We start from the raw sequence: 19,929 nt of genomic DNA on the forward strand, positions 1-19,929 counted from the left end.
ATAAGACTTATCACTGTTGAATGAATGAATGAATATATATATATATATATATATATATATATATATATATATTATTTAATAGATTGAATAGGCATTCAAGTTGAGTTATGTACTACATAAAAGTCTATGAACAAGGGAAAAAGGAGGGAAAGCCTGCTGGAAAATGCTGTACACAACACAGAAATAATTATAATTATTATAAATAAATTATAAATACATTCTAAACAATTATAAATAAATGAACCAGCTGGTATCAGTCTTCTACTCCCCTTCCCCTCCCCATAGAGTTCTGTGTGTGAGTTGGATATAAGGACAAACTCTATGTAAATGAACAGTCTAATAGAATATAAGGAAGAGGAGAGCAGCCTAATATGTGTGAAAGAAACTTTTTTCTGTAATATTTCTTCTAAGTATAATACACTAATATCTTTATGGCATTTCTTAATCCTCTTTACTAGCTGCACAGATAGATATAAAACAGTTTAATATACTACAACAGACATTTTTCCATTTACCCAGAATTCTCCAGCTGCAAAGATCACACTCTTACTTTTTTGTAAAAAATGGACACAATGACAGGACTAGAACAGCAACACTACAGTTATATCACTGAGTGTGGATCCAGACTCATAGCTCACTGCTTCAACAGACAACCTTCATGGAGAACCTGTGCTTACCATTAGTATGACTACAATTTTCACATTGAAGTTAAATAGCCACTAACATATCAGAAAAATTGCCTAATTTAATATAGCATGGGATTCTGGACCAAACCATAATGCACTTTATTTAAACCTGATTCTGTTTTCTGCCTGAAAACTTCTCCAAAGCTCCTACTACTAGGTGTAGCCCTTCTTGATGATTTGCTTTTCACTCCCATTACTAAGGAAGTTTAGAAATTAACAAGCTCAAGAGAGTAACAGTTTTTCCGGCCCAAATCTACAAATTCTCCAAGCCTATTCTATTTACATTTGACTAGTTACTTGTGGTATTACTGATGAAATGTCACAGTCAGCAGGCAACTTTTATGATTGTGCGTAGATTTGACCTTTTCTGTGTCAGGGAACTTTAGCTGCATCATAACCTGCATTTGCAGTCCAGTGTCCCTGGATGTCTTATAGTATTTTCACTTAGGCTTTCTCAGCTTGTTTTTTTTTTTTTTGTGCTATTTTACAGTTACTGCTGGTAGAATTACATATAAAGAATTCAGTAGAAGTAGTAATAATGGATCAGGATAGACGTTAAAATTGGGCTTCAGAGAAATGCAAAATGTGCTGAAGTCATAATGGAATATTAACAGCAGATAAGTAGAAAGACAACACATATGAAGACTTATAAATTACCGTAGATTGTCCAGCAAGATGCTGTAGATACTTCAACTTTCATGAATACTCAGGCTCCCTGTATATGGGGGAATTTATGAAGAACTGCAGTTCATAATTCTGATGTAAAAAGAAAATCTTCAAACAGAGTTTGGAACTTTCTAAAATTATTTTCCCCAAAAATTGTGATATTTTGCATTTTTACAAAAGTGGGAAAGTGGATGGCCTGTGTGCAATCCAGAGTTATGTGACTTTTTAAAAGAAATAACAAAAGTTTTTGCAATCTCACCCCAATATGGGGGTGGTGTAGAAATTAGAGGTTCACACTCAGTACAAGACTCCCTCCCCCATTCCACTTAAAATAGGCAGAGAGAAAAGTCCTGCAAGGAGGACCTTTCTATCCGCTGTTTGTGGCGGAAAGTGAGCGGACATCTGGCGAACCCCATTATGGGGTCCACGGGTTTCCGTGTGTAACCACTTTTTAATTAGATAGGTTGTCCCCAAGTGAACCCAAAGGATGTGGACCCAAAGGATGGAAACTTGATCGCTAGTGTGAACCAAGCAAAACATATTAAAACTGAATTGTTGTGTGACATTTAATACATTTTATGAAAATTATGGTAACATAGATATCAGCAAGCTAGACTTTCCAAAATGATAAACTTATAACTCTTATAGAATTTGTCTAGGATAAATAAATAAAAAAAAAAAAAAAAAAAAAAAAAAGTGATATACAATGATAAACTAACTCCAGAGGCTGGCATGGATGATGATATGTGGGTCGCTATCTTTTGTGTAATGGCAAGGAGTATAATCTTCATTGGTATAAATTATTACTATACGCTTGTCTACATATACCAGTATAGGGTTGAAGCTTTGCTGGAATACTTTATAGACAATACATTATGCATTAAAAATGTTGATTAAAAATTCAGTTGTAGAACTTTAACCTCCTAAGGATGCGGCCTAACTTGGGCCTTAAGGCACAACCATATTTTCTAAGTCTGACATGTAATACTTTATGTTGGTGGTAAATTTAGTTTTTTTTTCTATTTAACAGGGAAAATGGCAGCAGTTTCACTCTAACTGAAGCATGGCCAACCTCTCTCATGACAGAATACTATGTTTTGCTCTGTAACATTGTCGTATTTTAGAGAAAACATCATTTAGAAGGTAGGGCAAGGTACAAATTATCTGTTGGGCAGATCCCCTCCTGCTTCACCCTGCTAGACTCTGCTTGACAGCTCTCCATATAAGCAAATAAGGAAGAGACCTGTCAATCAAGGCAAGCCAAGACAATCCTTTAAAACTATGCATTTCTGAGTAGAACGTCTCTGTAATGAGGGATCCTATCGAGATTTCACGCTGTCTTGTTGACAAGTCCCTTTAAAATAGAAGCAGTCTTATATAACACATTCATCTTTAAGGTATAACATCCATGAAGTGCTCACTATGGTCTCTTTATACCGATTTCTAAAATCAAATTTATATTACCGGTACCGAAAATATTACAATCTGAAGTATTACCATGTGTCACTACTTATCTTAACTTTGATAATACTCCACCAATAGTCCATAGGCTATTGGTACAATTACAGTATAGGGGTATGTTCACGTGGCTGAATTTGGAGCTGAATTTGAGATGGATTCAATCCCTCAAAATCAGCTTGAAATTCCACCTGAAATCTGCCTCCCAATTAAACTGATTTTTTTTGCCAGCAGAAAAAAATGTGTTATCCTAGATCTTCAAGCGGATTCCACTTGATTAGAGATGAGCGAGTAGTGAAATATTCGGATTCAATATTCGTTTTGAGTAGAGCCTCAATATTCGACTACTCGATCGAATATCGAATCCCATTATAGTCTATGGGAAAAAATGCTCGTTTCAGGGGAAACCACTATTCGACTAAAGGAGAGTCACCAAGTCCACGAGTAGCAGGAGGAGAGTGTTTAGGAGGAGCGCTGTGCAGTTAAAGCGCACGGACTACATTATAGTCTATGGGGTCAGTGCGCTTTAACTGCACAGCGCTTGCAGTTACGCAGATATTCCGTTCAGGGGGGGGGTCCTCCTGCGGACTCCTTCCAGACGGGAGGCAAGCGCTAATGTGAGCCAGCCCTTACTCGGCCTGCAGAACCAGCATTGATTGGCCAAATGCTATACACTGTATAGCATTCGGCAAATCAACGCTGGTTCTGCAGCAGGCTCTTCCTTGCTAGTCCGGAGAGCTGGCAGCTTGCGTTTATGCGGGAGCTGACTTTTTCTCATAGGAATGCATTTACCAGCATTGATTGGCCAGTGTACAGCATTTGGCCAATCAACACTGGTTCTGAATCAAATCTTTACTGCAAATAGTGATAGTATTCAATCGAGTATTTTGAATACCGTAGTATTCATTCGAATACCTACTTGATCGAATACTACTCGCTCATCTCTACACCTGATAACTGCCATTAAAGTGTGAGTAATGACAAAAAATGGACCAGACAAATAGAGGATCCCTGCGCTCAATCCATCGTTATATTATATACACGCGTGCTGCTGGTTTTGTTGATGTTGTGCTGGAGTTCATTGTTTTTGAGCTGAGGGGGGATCACGTTTATCTGTCCGGTTTCCTCTGCGCGGGGAACTGACACACGGGACCTCCATGAGGGGCTGATGGAAAAGGCTAAGGAGCTGTCTATACACTTGAAAAAGGGCAGCTAGCCCGAAACGCGTTGTGTGTACTTTTCCAAAATAAAGTGAGATTTTAAAGACGATGGATTGAGCGCAGGGATCCTCTATTTGTCCGGTCCATTTTTTGCCATTACCTACACCTAGGGTGACGTGGATTCTGCTGGCTCTCCTCCAGGGGTATAAGACCTCCCCTCCAGAAGTGGTCTATAAACTGACAAAACGGTTGTGATCACAACCTTACAAGGTGAGAAGCTTTCTTGTCTCATTGACCTCTTTACTGTACGGTACTTCACTATGTGCAGCTCGGTGCTGTTCTTTGTCTATCTATTAAAGTGTGAGGGGAGCGGAAGAACACTGTCTGGTCAGTGCAGAATTTGCAAATTCTAGAGAAGATTCTGCAGAAGATTCCATGGTCCAGTGGAAAAATTTAAGATTTAGATTCAAATTCCCTACAAAGGTCCAACATTCCTTTAACTCAAAATTTTGTTAAGGACCTCAATTTCTCAAGATAAAAAGTTAATATTTGGCAAACGTTTGACGGGCTACAATCCAGAACACAACAAGCATTTTTTTCCCTAAAAAGTTAGTCGCCTTGTTCCAAACATTGGATGTATCAAACCAAGAGGAAAGGCAAGAAAGGACACACTAAAAAGAGCAAAAAGAATACACAACAATAGAATTCCTCATGGACCCCTTGTTGATGTTCATGTCCCATGTTTTATAATAGGCTATCATAAAAAAAATTATTGCATTAATATTTTGAGGTGGATGACTTTTTTGGTATTAAAAAAAATTGTTCTCATTCTTTTATTAATCCCACCCATTGGTAGACAGTAAAACAATACACTTTTACTGGACTACAGCCTATTTTCTGCAAGATGTTAGAATATCTGAAATAAGAAATATTTTATTATTTCCATCATTATTATTTTAATATTTTGAATTTCACTTTCACATTAAGACATAAAGAAGTCATGCCAGGCAAGAGGAAGTAACACACACACACACACACACACACACACACACACACACACACACACACACACACACTCACACATAGACACACATATACTAAACCTCTATTTTGTCTCGCTGTGTCCACATAGCTGTATTTCACATTACAAAACCTTATATATGTATTTAGTTCATTGCTGTGCAACATGTAGTCACTGTTCTAGAATCCATGTAGAAAGCTGCATGAAAATCTAATACCAATTCACATTTATAACACCAAACCCCAATCTGCATGACATTTCTTCTAGTTACTATGTGGTTATCTATAGTATTGACTGTGTTGTATCGATTGTGAGTTTGTGAATATGAATTATCAGCTTCATTCTCTCATATACTCTCATTTCAGCATTTAACCAATAAGTGACCCTATTCCTTAAAGTTTCTGGGCTTTCTAATATTCTAAGTTCCAATCAACATAAAAAAAATTGTGGTAGCAATTTTCATAGGAGATCAAATTTTATTGGACATGTAACATAATATTCTGAGAGTCTATATTTCTCTTACATGCTTGTGGATATTGTAACTTTTGCAGAGGGACATCCAGGATTGCGTCACATGGGCCATGATCGGCTTTCCCATTATGTGCCCCGGGTGAAGAGCTATCGGTGCTGGTATATAGCTCTTCACCATCAGAAGGACGTTTCTGACAGTCGGGAATGCCCTTCCTCACGGTAGTGCCTATAGCGCTGTATTGTGAGAGCGGGGAGTAAAGCCCCCCCCCCCAGTACTCGTCTATGGACGAGCACTATCAGGAGAGGAGGGGGCATTGTATACATACTCACACCCACTACCTTCTTTTGCTTCTTCTAAATGTAGATTGTGAGCCCCATATAGGCATCACAATGCACTTTTTTTTTCCTTTCAGTTTGTCTTTGTAGAATGCGAGGAAATCCACACAAACACAGGCAGCACATACAAACTCCTTGCAGAAACGCGTAGCCACCCTGTGTCTGTCTGTTGGAACCAATAGCCGAATAATTTATTTATTTTTGGCTTCCTTGGAATTATTCTCAGTGGCGCTCCTACATTATCCTTTTTTTTTGTATATTACTATTGCTGGTCCTCAATGGTCTGACTGCTGTCTCTGCTGAAAGCCTAACCCACCATTCACATGGCCGAGTCCCTCCTGTGAAACTTGGTGCATGAGTGTGCCAGATTTACCAGCCTGCATCTTATGCCAGGAGCAGGACTCCTAACATCATAGTTAACTATCCTTCTAGAAGTTCCTGCCTCTCAGGGACATAGTATCCTTTGCTGGTTACAGTACAGGACCGTATGTCGCTGAGATACAGGACTTTACTCTCCATATTTTTCAAGAGAAATGTGGGGCAAAATCCTCAAACGGGCAACAAGCGCTGATGTGAACATAGCCTTAGGTGTCAATTAACTGTAAAAAAAAAAAGAAAAGACATACAACACTGACCATGTGAAATCTTATTTCATAAGTGACATTATTGTGTGGAATTTTCTCCATCTCTCCATCCCCAAAAATATGAAAAAGTTGCAATCATTCTCAAATAATTACATCAAATGATATTAAAAAGGTACACCCGTTCTACTTCGAAAATGACAAATAATATCTCTATTGCCTGTAACTAAAAAAAAAAAATCTTACCTATGTCTATGAACTCCCTTTTCCCTAAGGACTACTGGGTGAATTCCTTAGATCCACTACAACTCTGATAATAATCTGTAATCACATCTAAAATATAATTTCTAGCCAGAAAGCCCTTCAATTCAATTTAAATCCAGTTAGTAAATCTGCCATCCACACCTCCCTTGATAGAGAATCTCATAGACTAAATAACTTCAGGCGGAATAACCAATTACCATTGTGATAGCAAAACCGTCGTGATAGTAAAACCATCTTTTTTTTTGTTACAGTGGATGTTGTTTTGTCATCTATAAATCTGGTACACACTCACGTTCCATGAGTATATCTAAATGTCTATATAACTACATCTGTAGATCAGATTTAAGTAATTTCTTAACACAAAAGAAGTTTACTTATACTTTTTGATGTAACTTGTCCCACAATGGTTTTTGTTAGAGTCAAAAACTATTTTAAGCTAGGTTCACACCTGTGTCTGCTAAAACAGTGGTTATCTGTGGACACCCATGAATCCCATAGACTATATTGGGGTTTGCCAGGTTTATGCTATCTCTATACTGAAATCAGTGGAGAGAGAAGTCCTCCGTGCGGGACATTTCTCTCCACTGGTTTTCATCAGAGGAGACCTCAATGGAGATGTGACCTACTACCTGTTTCACAGCCTCTTGTTCTGGAAGTCCCTACTTACCTTAAAGAAGTTGTTCCATTAAATACACTTATCTCCTACTCACAGGATAAGTCATCCATGCCTCCTCTATGTAAATGAGAAGGTATTGGGGGTTTCAGTCCCTCGTACTCCTCATTTCTGATGAACCCAAGTGGTCAGACCTCCAGCGGTGTGACACTCATCCCCGATTCTTTAAATATACAGTTCAATTGAGAATAAGTCTTTGTATGAAAAAAATATAGTAGAAGCAAGATATGTAATCTATAGCAGGATATAGAAGATCTTGCTTTTTGGCAAGTGATTGTTATTCAAGGTGATACATGGAATGTGACTCTCACATTTTCTTTCATGGGCAATACTGTATGCTCTCTAGAAACAAGTCTAGAAGCAACATAGTCCTTTATGAGGAATGAGTGGCTGTGGACTTGCTAACTGTGACTGCTAACATTGTTATTGGGATTTACAACAAAACTTGCCCCCATTCTAATATGCATTTGACTGTATTGATGTGATATCTGTAATAGTTGTAATACTCTGTAACATACAGACGGTAAAGTGTTAAGGAATTGGCCGTTGAGCAATTTCCCAGTGTTTGCTGCTGGAAATAGGAAGGAAGGGCAACTGGGTGACAATCCCTGGGAGTCAGCAAGCTGAAGTCAAACCAGAGAGAAAAAAGTACCAAATCACAATCCAAAGGAGTAGTAACAGGGGGAGCCAAAGATCAGAAGTCAGTAAATATAATACAATAGCAAGAGAAGTGCTTAACAAGGACAGAGTCCCAATAGCCAACCGCCAAGTGTGTACTGATGACCTGTTTATAGGAAGTTCAGAACCTGATCCAGACTTTATTGGCAGATAGGCTGTCAATCACACAGGTAAGGCTAAGATTAGTTATTAAAGGAATAGAGGGAAACCAAAGTGAAGGAGATGGGTTTGGAGGAAAAACAATTACAGAGGTGATGCATAGGACAGTGGTCAGACAATACAAGAAGGACCTAAAGTAAGGAATAATAACTGAACCCTCCTCCTGCGCCGCAGCGCATGAGCGGAGGACATCACAAAGGCCTGAGCAGGTGGAGATGTTACAGTAAAGTGTTATCTATAGGTCACCTCTTTTCCATGATATCAGTTAAGGTCAAGGAGCTGTCCAGCTACTGAGTAGTTGTCAGAAATCAGACCAGGAATGATGGAACGAATGCTAATTTTTGTATTTTAAGACACTAATATCCAAGCACAATTTAAGAGACAATAGAAGGACTGGAGTGACTAATATCCTTTTCTTCCTCATTAAATCCTATTTATTGTAATTAATACAAAGTACGGCAGAATAAACAAGCAGCTGAATTCATATAGTCAGGTCTGACAATTGAGTGGAAATAATCCTGATTAGATGTTCAGACTATCACAATGTTTATGTTTGATTGACACCCCTTACTACATATGACTGCTCATTTTGAAGGGAGACTTGAATAACTTGGTTCATTACTGATGTCTTAATTTAATAACTTGTCAAAGAAGTTTAACTCAATAGGCAGGAAGTTCTGCATTGTGATATTATGCTTTATAAAGCTGGCATAAAATCATATTCATGAGCACCTTAAAATTATTAATTAAATGTGCCTCCCGTTTTAACCAGCTGGCAGCCCCGGCGCACTGACAACTCATTTTAAAATTAAATCCTGATCAAACTAGAAATAACTCTTTGTTGCCGTGTCAGGACTGCAGATTCCCTTGGATTTTTTTTTCTTTATGCTACATTTTGAATTACGATGAAATTAATTATAGAAATGCAAATGGAAATTTACATTTATGATGGATAAAGGCCTCGAAGGTATCCAATGGCAAACCTAGAAAAAAAATGAAAGAACAATTTTTTTATCATGAGCCAAATCCAGAATGAAAAAGTACTTTGGTTTACCCCTAAATATTAGAGATGAGCGAACAGTGTTCTATCGAACACATGTTCGATCGGATATCAGGCTGTTCGATGTGTTCGATTCGAATCGAACATCACGTGGCAAACTCCCAAAAAATTCTATTCCCCTCCCACCTTCCCTGGCACTTTTTTTGCACCAATAACAGCGCAGGGGAGGTGGGACAGGAACTACGACACCGGAGGCATTGAAAAAAATCGGAAAAAGTCATTGGCTGCTGAAATCAGGTGACCTCCATTTTAGACGAATAGTGGATTTCAAATCCGGGTCATATGAGAATGTGAACTTTGTGACTAAGAGACAGGGATAGCTGTACAGGCAGGGATACCTAGGGATAACCTTTATTTAGGTAGGAATGTTATTAAAAATAACTTTTTGGGGCTCTATCGGGTGTGTAATTGTGATTTTTGTGACATAAACTTTTTCCCATAGGAATGCATTGGACAGCGCTGATTGGCCAGAGTACGGAATTCGACCAATCAGCGCTGGCTCTGCTGGAGGAGGTGGAGTCTAAGATCGCTCCACACCAATCTCCATTCAGGAATGCATTGGCCAGCCTTCGGCCAATCAGCGCTGATTGGTCGAATTCCGTACTCTGGCCAATCAGCGCTGGCCAATGCATTCCTATGGGGAAAAGTTAGCTTGCGAAAATCGCAAGCTGACAGGGATTTCCATGAAATAAAGTGACTTTTATGCCCCCAGACATGCTTCCCCTGCTGTCCCAGTGTCATTCCAGGGTGTTGGTATCATTTCCTGGGGTGTCATAGTGGACTTGGTGACCCTCCAGACACGGATTTGGGTTTCCCCCTTAACGAGTATATGTTCCCCATATACTATAATGGGGTTTGAAACCCGTTCGAACACTCGAACAGTGAGCGGCTGTTCAAATCGAATTTCGAACCTCGAACATTTTAGTGTTCGCTCATCTCTACTAAATATGGGAAATTGTTGCAAAGTACAACAAAGTGCAATAAGTTCAGTAAGGACTGGTTTAAAGGAGATTTATGGGCTAAATATATTGATGATCTACTGTATCTATAAGGATTAGAGATGAGCGAGTAGTACTCGATCGAGTAGGTATTCGATCGAATACTACAGTATTCGAAATACTCGTACTCGTGTTCGAATGTAAAAGTTCAATGCAGAACCAGCATTGATTGGCCGAATGCTATACAGTCGGCCAATCAATGCTGGTTCTTCTCCTACCTTTAGAAGTCTTCTCCGTGCAGCTTCCCCACGGCGTCTTCCGGCTTTGAAATCACTCTGCCAGGCATCGGGCCTGGGCAGAGCTGACTGCGCATGTCCGCTTGTAGTTCGGGCATGCGCAGTCGGCTCTGCCCAGGCCCGATGCCTGGCTGAGTGAATGAAGAGCCGGAAGACGCTGCAGGGATGCTGCAAGGAGAAAACTTCTCAGAGTATCCGGCCCGACCCTCACTCTTGGACTTGGTAAGTATAATTTGAGCGAACATTGCCTACCCCTGAAACGAGCATTCCCCCCCCCCCATAGACTATAATAGGGTTTGATATTCGATTCGAGTAGTCGAATACTGAGGGGCTACTCGAAACAAATATTGAACCTCGAACATTTTACTGTTCGCTCATCTCTAATAAGGATACGTTATTCAGATTGGTGAGGATCTGAGATCCAACAACTCTCGGTCATTCCTGATATGCAGAAAAAAAGGAGCAGGAAGCAGACGGTTTGGGTCTCCGTGTAGTGGCCACGCCAGGTACTGCAGATCATCTCCCATTATTTGAATACGAGATAAATTGCAGTGATTCAGCTCCGCCTCTACAAACAGAACAACACTGTCTTATTCCTGTCCTATTCTTTATATCAGCTGTTGTTAAAAGCTAATAAGGTCACAGGTGTCATTCCCCCACAGATCCGATACTAGTGACCCCTCTTTGGGATAGGTCATCAATATTTTCAGAACTCCTCAAAGGGAAAACGAGGAAATGAACAGTTACCTACAGTCTCCAGTTCTGGAAGGGTCCTTGAAGAATTAAGAAACCTACTGTACCTTTTGACATTCAAACACTTTATTTTCCACTGTTGACTATCTGTCCAGCCAATCCCTTAGCAATATATAGTGAACGGTATATCTGGGCTCTTTATAGAGGACATAGACATAAAATGAACCCTTCTGGGCATCAGGTCAATTATTGGGAGGAGACACCAGTTACAGAATGCACCTTTCACCACCATTGTCAAAGACGAACATATCACTAACAGATATAGGATACTGAACATACAGATATATCATTCATTGCTTTTCCTCTTGGTTCAATGATAAAGGGGTGCTAAAATACCATCTATGAAAAAAGTATTCAAATACAACAAGCCTATCTTGATCTGCTTCGCTATATGCTTTGATGGAGCCTAAACAAGGCCAAGTGACTAGGTCAGATATTGATACTCTATAAAGAAAATGTGCCAAACATCTATACACTAGGAAAGTCAATGAGGTATTCAGTCGAGGTAGGTGTAGTCTATCACTCCGATGAAGAATCGGGTGCCATTCAGAGGTATCTGTGTGTCTTGACTTTACTCTTCATGCCTTGCCCTACACTCGAGTGTCTTTTTATTTTTATTTCAAGACATTCGTCATCTTAACCAATTTGCGTCTATCATAGAACTGGTGAAATCATGGGCAGACAGGAAGATGAACATGCCAAGTGTGCCAAAATAAATCTCATCAGACAAACAGCAATCATGTGTGGTGGGGACTTCTACAAAACAAGACACTCGGTCACCAGGATCCAACTGCTATGGGAGACATCAGGGCCTTGGTGAATGGTGAGTAAGGGTTTTTTTTTGTTTTTTTTTTTTTACCTTTCCCCAACCTTGGGTAGGCATGCTCAACTATTTACATATATCACTTTAACTTTCTGAGTGGCCTATAGGGATTTTTGCATTAGGGTGGCCATATTCTTAGGGACAGGTTTTTGTCAGGACACTAGCTACAAGAGCAGTGTTCCTGAATTGTGCTTATAGAGCAATATAGAATCGCACCCTGTCTAGCCTATAGGATTTTTCCTACACTGCCTTTTCAAATGTGTGGTCCTTATGACACTTGGACACTTCCCTTTCCTCTGTGGCCTGGTATGCAACATATGTGAGGTTCTCCAGTTATCCGATACCACAAATTTGGTGAGTTGATCTGGTTTAATTTTCTTGGTGGCCGCCGTGCCCTTTCTTGTTTTTTAAGACCTTTTATTTATTAAAAGTTATATTTAAATTTTTTCTATTCCCTTTGGTCTTGTCATTTGCTATTGAATAGAATTAATCATCTGACCATGATTCCTCCCCGCTCCACAGTACAGCGCGATAGGCGCCGCGAGGCAGTAGGACGTCTCTGGCTAATGGTCAGAAACGCCCTTCTGACCATAGAGCACTAAGGTACCGGCACCGTAATCTCTTTACACCGGGCACAGATCGGGAAAGTGGCAGTATATAACACTGCATGTGCCCAAAAGTGGTGAAAGGTCCTCTTTAACACCGCAACTAAGCTGCATCCCAAAGAGGTTAAGAAAAAATATTCCAATTTAACACAAATTTAGAATATTTTTTTCCCTCTCGCTATACTGTTTGTAAGTTTTTTTGTTGTAAACCACACTACATACATATTGCACGTACATACAGTACATACACACCTTTGAACACTATTAAGCATGTCAGCACTGTAGTGCAGGTGCTAACATATTATTGATATTTTTCATAGTGACATTGCAAATTAAGTTGAAGAAATGCATATCCAAGATATTGAACCTGTCAAATTTCACCTACCCACTCTGAACTAGAATTAGTGATTTTCTGCTCATTAAAGCTTCTCTATGACATGGGTTGATAACCTTATGAATGAGGACTACACATACGTTTTGTACCATTAATATATCTATTTGACAAGGCAGAAGACGACCTGGAAAGTGTTTTCAGAAGTGAAAGAATTAATGATGCAATAAACCCATGGATATCCTATGTCATTGCTTACCAGAGGACCATTTCCAGATCCTCTTACACAGATAGATAATTGGTTTGCCTAAACCTCATTTACCTTGGCTATCTGTTGGTGCGGACAGAGGACAGATTGGAAGACTAATATAAAAATTGTGACTTATTTTAACATATTTAATCACTTAATGAATAGGATTTTGTTAACTGTTATTACTACGTCCTGTTAAGTGATTTTATGTTAGTGACAGATGGCGCTTTTATAGGTGACATTTCAATACATATAGCATTTACTATTTTATACTGTACTTATAGTATCCATAAAGAGAGAAATTATATTCCTATATAATTCCATCACTGGAATTAGAGGAGTATTCTGAGAATATTATATTGAATATCTATCCATAGGGTAATATCTATCCAATGGGGGTCCAACACCACGCCAATAAGCAGTTCTTAACAACTGCTATATAGAGCACAGGACCAGAAGTAGATTGCCTTTCAGACAAAGGCCAACCATGTAGTATTTGTCATCTAATTATCATGATGGATTAGGGCTGAAGGCACACATTGAGAATTTGTTGTGTTTTTGAAGGCAAATGTAGCTATTTTTTAAGCCACAGCCAGGAGTGGATTCAAAAGGAATGAATCTGCACAACAAAGCAACCAAAACACAATGGTTGGACATTATCAACCGACCTACACCATTCTCCTAGCTTAAACAATGTGGTGATTCTTCAGCTCAAGGCCCTTATTGTGCCAAAGATGTGCCCCATCCTTCATTCTACACCTTGTTTCAATAAATGTTGGGTGAGCCAGGATAAGGATGCCTTTGCCAGAGATATATATATATTATAACTCAAGACAGATTTCTGGTGTCAGTTATACAGGAAATCTATTGAGCCATGACTAAGGAGTAGCCTTACTCCGAAACACGAAGGCTTGGGTCCACTCTCTATGCCCACAACATGAACTTTTAATCAGCTGTGTTACTATTATAATAAAAGTTAAGTTTTAACCGTCATCTGGAGTCGGCATTGTGCTGGGAGAACTTGCTACATTGATAGATCTTCAATATGTTTCGGACAGGGGAAACCATCCCACGCACTGTACCACCCCGACCCAAGAGGGATCTACATTTGTTTTGCCTGAACATCAATGTAAGTAAGTGAACCACGTTATTATAGCACTTTGGGCTGTTTGTTTTTGTTTTGTTATTTGGACTAGTATAGGAAATGTCAGTCTTAATAAATCAGGTCCAATGTTTTTCTACTGTCCAAAGTTGATTTTATTGGTAAGGAGGGTGTAATAAATGGCCACAGATGTTAAAAGGAGCTCCATGGAGCACAGAGGGCATTATCCCTTTGCTCCGAGCTCAGCCACGTCATCCTAATTTAAATGCCTCCTACCTCTGAATTTAGGGTCCCCTTGTTGTAAAAGTCTGCCTCCCTGTTCTCTTCTTAGCTGCATACAAATCTTGTGCATGTGCTGTACACATGGTTACTTCTGATACGGACAACATCTTTATTCTGTGTGCGAATGAGCGTACAGCACATGTGCGAGGTTTGGATTGCACCCATGTCAGAAGCTTTCTATTAATACAGCTAACGAGATAACAAGGAGGAGGACTTTTACAAAATCAGGAGTTGAATTCAGAGGAAGGAGGCATTCAAATTAGGATGACGCGGCTGTGCTTGGAGCACGGGGATAACACCCCTTATGCTCTGTGGAGCTCATTTACATATATTGGAAAATAAGAGATTTACAACAAAACCACTTGGAGGATCATCAAACAAAAGGTATACGTGAAATACCCTTTACAAAGGCTATTTGAATATATACTTATCTCAATCTTTATTTTGGCAATGATATGATGATTAGAGATGAGCGAACACTAAAATGTTCGGGGTTCGAAATCCGATTCGAACAGCCACACACTGTTCGACTGTTCGAACGGGTTTCGAACCCCATTATAGTCTATGGGGGGAATTGCTTATTTCAAGGGTAGGCAAAATTCGATCAAATTCTACTTACCAAGTCCATGAGTGAGGGCACTACAAGCGGACATGCGCAGTCGGCTCTGCCCAGGCCCGATGCCTGGCAGAGTGAATGCAAAGCCGGAAGACGCCGCGGGGATGCTGCGCAGGGAGAAGACTTCTAAAGGTAAGAGAAGAACCAGCGATGATTGGCAATGTATAGCATTCTGCCAATCAACGCTGGTTCTGCATCGAATCTTAACTTCGAACAGCTAGTAGTACTCGATCGAGTACGAGTATTTTGAATACTGTAGTATTCGATCGAACACCTACTCGATCGAGTACTACTCACTCATCTCTAATGATGATAATGGCAATGATGAATCCCTTTAAGAATTTTCTGATAGGTAGTTGAATTAACACCACCTATATCTCTGCAAGGGGGGCATATACACAATGGACAATTCAGCAGAGCAATGGCTTGCTAAAAGAGTATAACACTCAAAGTTCTATTAAAGTCAAATTAGTTCATACATTTGTAAACTTAAATATGTATTACAGATGGCAAGACGGTAAGATATTGGTATGAAAAATCATAACTAAAGTGCAATAGTGCAATATTTTATATGCAACAACATCTGCTTGAGATACTCTTAAAAAACAGATTCTATGGCTGATCTTAGTTATGATCTAATGAAAGTGATTTCTCTGACAATGGATTTAAAATGATTAGGAAAAGAGTCATTTCTGTAATTAATTTCCAACAAGCTATTTCCTTCACAATCACCCATTTTCACATAGCTCATATTTCATTTTTACTACAGCTGCAGGGATAAGAACCTAATAAAGGTCAGTTGAGAAACTGCAAAAATGTGTCCTAGCAGCACAAATGACCTTTTGTGATGTCATGGTCATTTTTTAAGACAAATTTATAATTTTTCCTCAGATGGATATAAAGAGATATAAGTACAGGTATAATTCGGAGGATACTTTAAAATCTCTATACTTTGAGCCAACCTTGTAACTATTATGGTTAAGTTAATTGAGTTTGAAAAATTTAGAAAAGTTCTTACACCAAATGTGGTGCAGCCATGTCCAGATCTGACACCTGTCCAAACATGGTGGTAAATGGCTGCATGATATTGCAATAGTTACCACCACCATTATACTGCCATCAGCTGCTGTGGTTGGGTAGGGTGGTGTGAGCCTATATGGCAGAATCATACATCCTTTGCACGCTATACAAATGATTTCAGACGCCATCTGTATAAACATTGATAATAGAAGCGCCATTCAACTTGTCATGATATTAAGACTCAGTTTAGGGTGGGTTCACGCCTACGCCCGGTCAGTGCATTGCTGGTTCAAGTCCCCTAGTGAGACATCACTGCAAGGCACAGCAGACTCCCTATTCGTGTTACTGCAAGGCACAGTGTTCTACACCAGTATACAGGATCTCCCAACAGTATACACGATTTGTCACAAACTAATTCGGATCTAATTGTATCAGAAAATTTGTTGAAGCTGCTGAATCAAATTTTTTAGAATCTTTTTAGTTATGTCATTAATATCATTAGGCTGGAAATCCAAACTGTATGATGACATCTGTAAGAAAAATAGACGTGTGGTGTTCCTAATGGAATAAAATACTAAAAGTTTTTTGTTAGAAGTCTCAAAGTATAATGTAAGAAGCAAAAAAATCTACTAATACGGCAAAAAGAGTAGGAAAACAATTATTTGGGGGGACTTAAACTACTTTGATATAAATTGCAAGGCAGAGACCTGCAGGTCAAACAAAGGTAGAAGATTTTTGGCAATAATACAAGACAATTACTTTTAACAACTAGTACAGGACCCAACAAGAGGAAGGACACATCTAGCCCTTGATGGAAAGACCTGACAGATTATTATAAATACAGGCTGGGGTCATCGACTGTAGAAAATTGTGACCACAACATAGTGAGACAGATATACTAATGAAAGTTCTACAAAGAACCCGTGGACATGCTTTATACCATCTTTATTAATGACTTTAGACACTTTCTGTGCCAAGGCAGTGCGGTTTAGCAGAAAAGAGAAGGCTCGCTTTTAAAGGGGCTTAAGATGTAACACCGCGTGACAAAAATGTACCACAATTTTTAAGAAAGACAAATAACAGATTGCATAAACTAAGACTAGACCGTCCAAATTTATACCATATATACTATCCAGCACCAGCTGCTGTGATAAATCTGGTGCAATTCACAATTTCCTAGTCTAAATGTACAATTTTTGGTTTTTCTTTTAAAGCGATGCTTAGCAGAGGGGCTGCAAAAACTCAAAACTACAGGTAAGACAATTTTCACCAGCTATGTGGGACCCTTGACAGTATAAACAGAGACAATGTCCTTTAAAGATAAAAGTACACAAAATAAATGGCACAATTTTAAAACATCATATAGGACCGGTGAAAGTTATGTACCTTATGGGAATAGACATGTTCGAAACAGGGAAAAAAAACAATGCGGTTAAGTAAAATGGTAAGGGGCACCCGAACTGTCAAAAAAAGACTTTAAACTGCTAAAACAAGACGATACTGACACAGCATTGAAAAAAAAGGGAAAAGGCTGCAAAAGAGAAAAAATAGGCAGCAAAGATTGAAACCGAAAGAATCGTTGCTAGAAGGTAAAAAAATAATCCAAAATTATTCTTCAACTACATTGGAAGTATTGAATGGAATATTGGAATTATATATTCCAATTAAATATCTCCTTCTCCACTGTATTTAGAGAAATCCTATGGCAGATGACATGAATAAAGATAATAAATTCTCCATTATAGTGTATGTCACCTGCCTAACACGTAAAGAAGAGCTGCCACCATAATAATGCTAAAATAGAGAAATCACTGACTTTGTATGGCTAATCAATCTCAATGTCTTAAGCTTTTTTTTTTTTTTTTGCTCTAGCGTCTTTAAAGGAATCCTATCATTAAAATTCAATTTTTTTCTCCCTAACACGTAGGAATAGCCTTAAGAAAGGCTATTCTTCTCCTACCTTTAGATGTCTTCTCCGCGCAACCATTTGGTAGAAATACTGTTTTTCTTTGGTATTCAAATGACTTTTCTCGCAGCACTGGGGGCAGTCCCAGGCACTCAAACAGCACTGCGAGAGAAATCTCCAGCGCCACCTCTATCTTCACCTGGAGCGGCCTCTCCCTGTATCTTCTTCTGGCATTGGCTTCAAACTACTAGGCATGCGCAGTCGGCTGTACCATCCGGCCTCAGGCAGAGCCAAATGCGCATGCCCGCTGCAATTTTCCTGTAACTGCTTACATAGTAAACTGGTGTAAGCGGACATTTTTGTTGTGGCTGCTTATACAGTAAGGTGGGGTAAGCGGCCACAAGAAAATGGCCGCGAGCATGTGCAGTTGGTTCTGCCTGAGTTTCCAACGACAGAGCCGACTGCGCATGCCTAGTACTGTAGTGCTAGAAATTAGATTGATAACGTCCTGACAACCTCATATACCCTATTTTAAGCCAATTTAAACTCTGATTTGTAACAGATTTATTTGACCTGAAATAAATCTGTGTATCGTATCAGTTTTATGTCTTTCCACTGCCCATCTCCTCCACCAACTTTATATCATCATGAACCCATCCTCCTTCTGGAGCATTTATCACAGTTACAGCAACATCTAAAAACTTGCATTAACACTGTTGTGTCTCTTCCCAACCCTGGCATCCTTTACAGTACTGTACATGCAACGGATGTCACATGTTCCGTGGTAACACAACTTTTTAGCTAGATGATGATGATGCCTTCAGAAGGAGGGTGGATGCAAGATAGCTAAAAGTTTGGGTTGAGCCAATCTTGAGATTTCAGGATCGATTTTAAAATCCAATTTTCGATCATTTTCCAGCTGATCCTGATCCCAATCACAATCGTGAAATTTGCTTGATCGCCGATCGGGATCTTATCTTTCCTGATCCCAATCGCTCAACCCCATTAATGATATATACATGAATAGGGTTGAGCCGATCTTGAGATAACCTCTGACCTCGATCCCGCTGGAAAAGATCAAGATCAGAATTCCGATCGCGATTGTGAAATTTACTCGATCACCGATCGGAATCCGATCTTTTCCCATCACGATCGCTCAACCCTACTAAAAGGTGTGTATGTAGAAGATGGAGATGACAATGAGTGCACCAGGAGGCATGACCCTGGTGCAGCTATATGCTCATTTTGACTTACAAAGTAATTTTCACAGAAATTGAGAGATTATTCTTTTTATCTAGAGATGTGTGAACCTTGTAAGTATTTTTTATTATTTTTATTTTTTATTTTTTACAGATTATGCCCCCTGATAAGAAGGTGTAACAACAATTCCCCTGACTGTATGTATGTGTACTCAATGTACACAAATTTCTTTAAATGCTTAGCAAATGCCCACAGCAATTAACATATATGACCAAAATTATTACGACTTGAGAATAAATATTGGATATTAGCTTCAACTCTTCCATGTAACAAGTCTGAAACTTTTTGAAATCAGCACAGTATGCCTGAAGTCACACTGTGTTGTATTTACATGCAGTTAGCTAGTGAAAATACTATCACCATCTTAAAAGGTACATACTGTACCGTACCGTATATACTCCGAATATAAGCCGAGGCCCCTAATTTTACCATAAAAAGCTGGGAAAACTTATTGACTCGAGTATAAGCCGAGGAGGGAAATACAGCAGCTACTGGAAAATTTCAAAAATTAAAATGGTCGGAGTTTTAGGGTGC

Source organism: Leptodactylus fuscus, chromosome 8 (assembly GCF_031893055.1).
Source record: "Leptodactylus fuscus isolate aLepFus1 chromosome 8, aLepFus1.hap2, whole genome shotgun sequence".
Lineage (NCBI taxonomy): Eukaryota > Metazoa > Chordata > Amphibia > Anura > Leptodactylidae > Leptodactylus > Leptodactylus fuscus.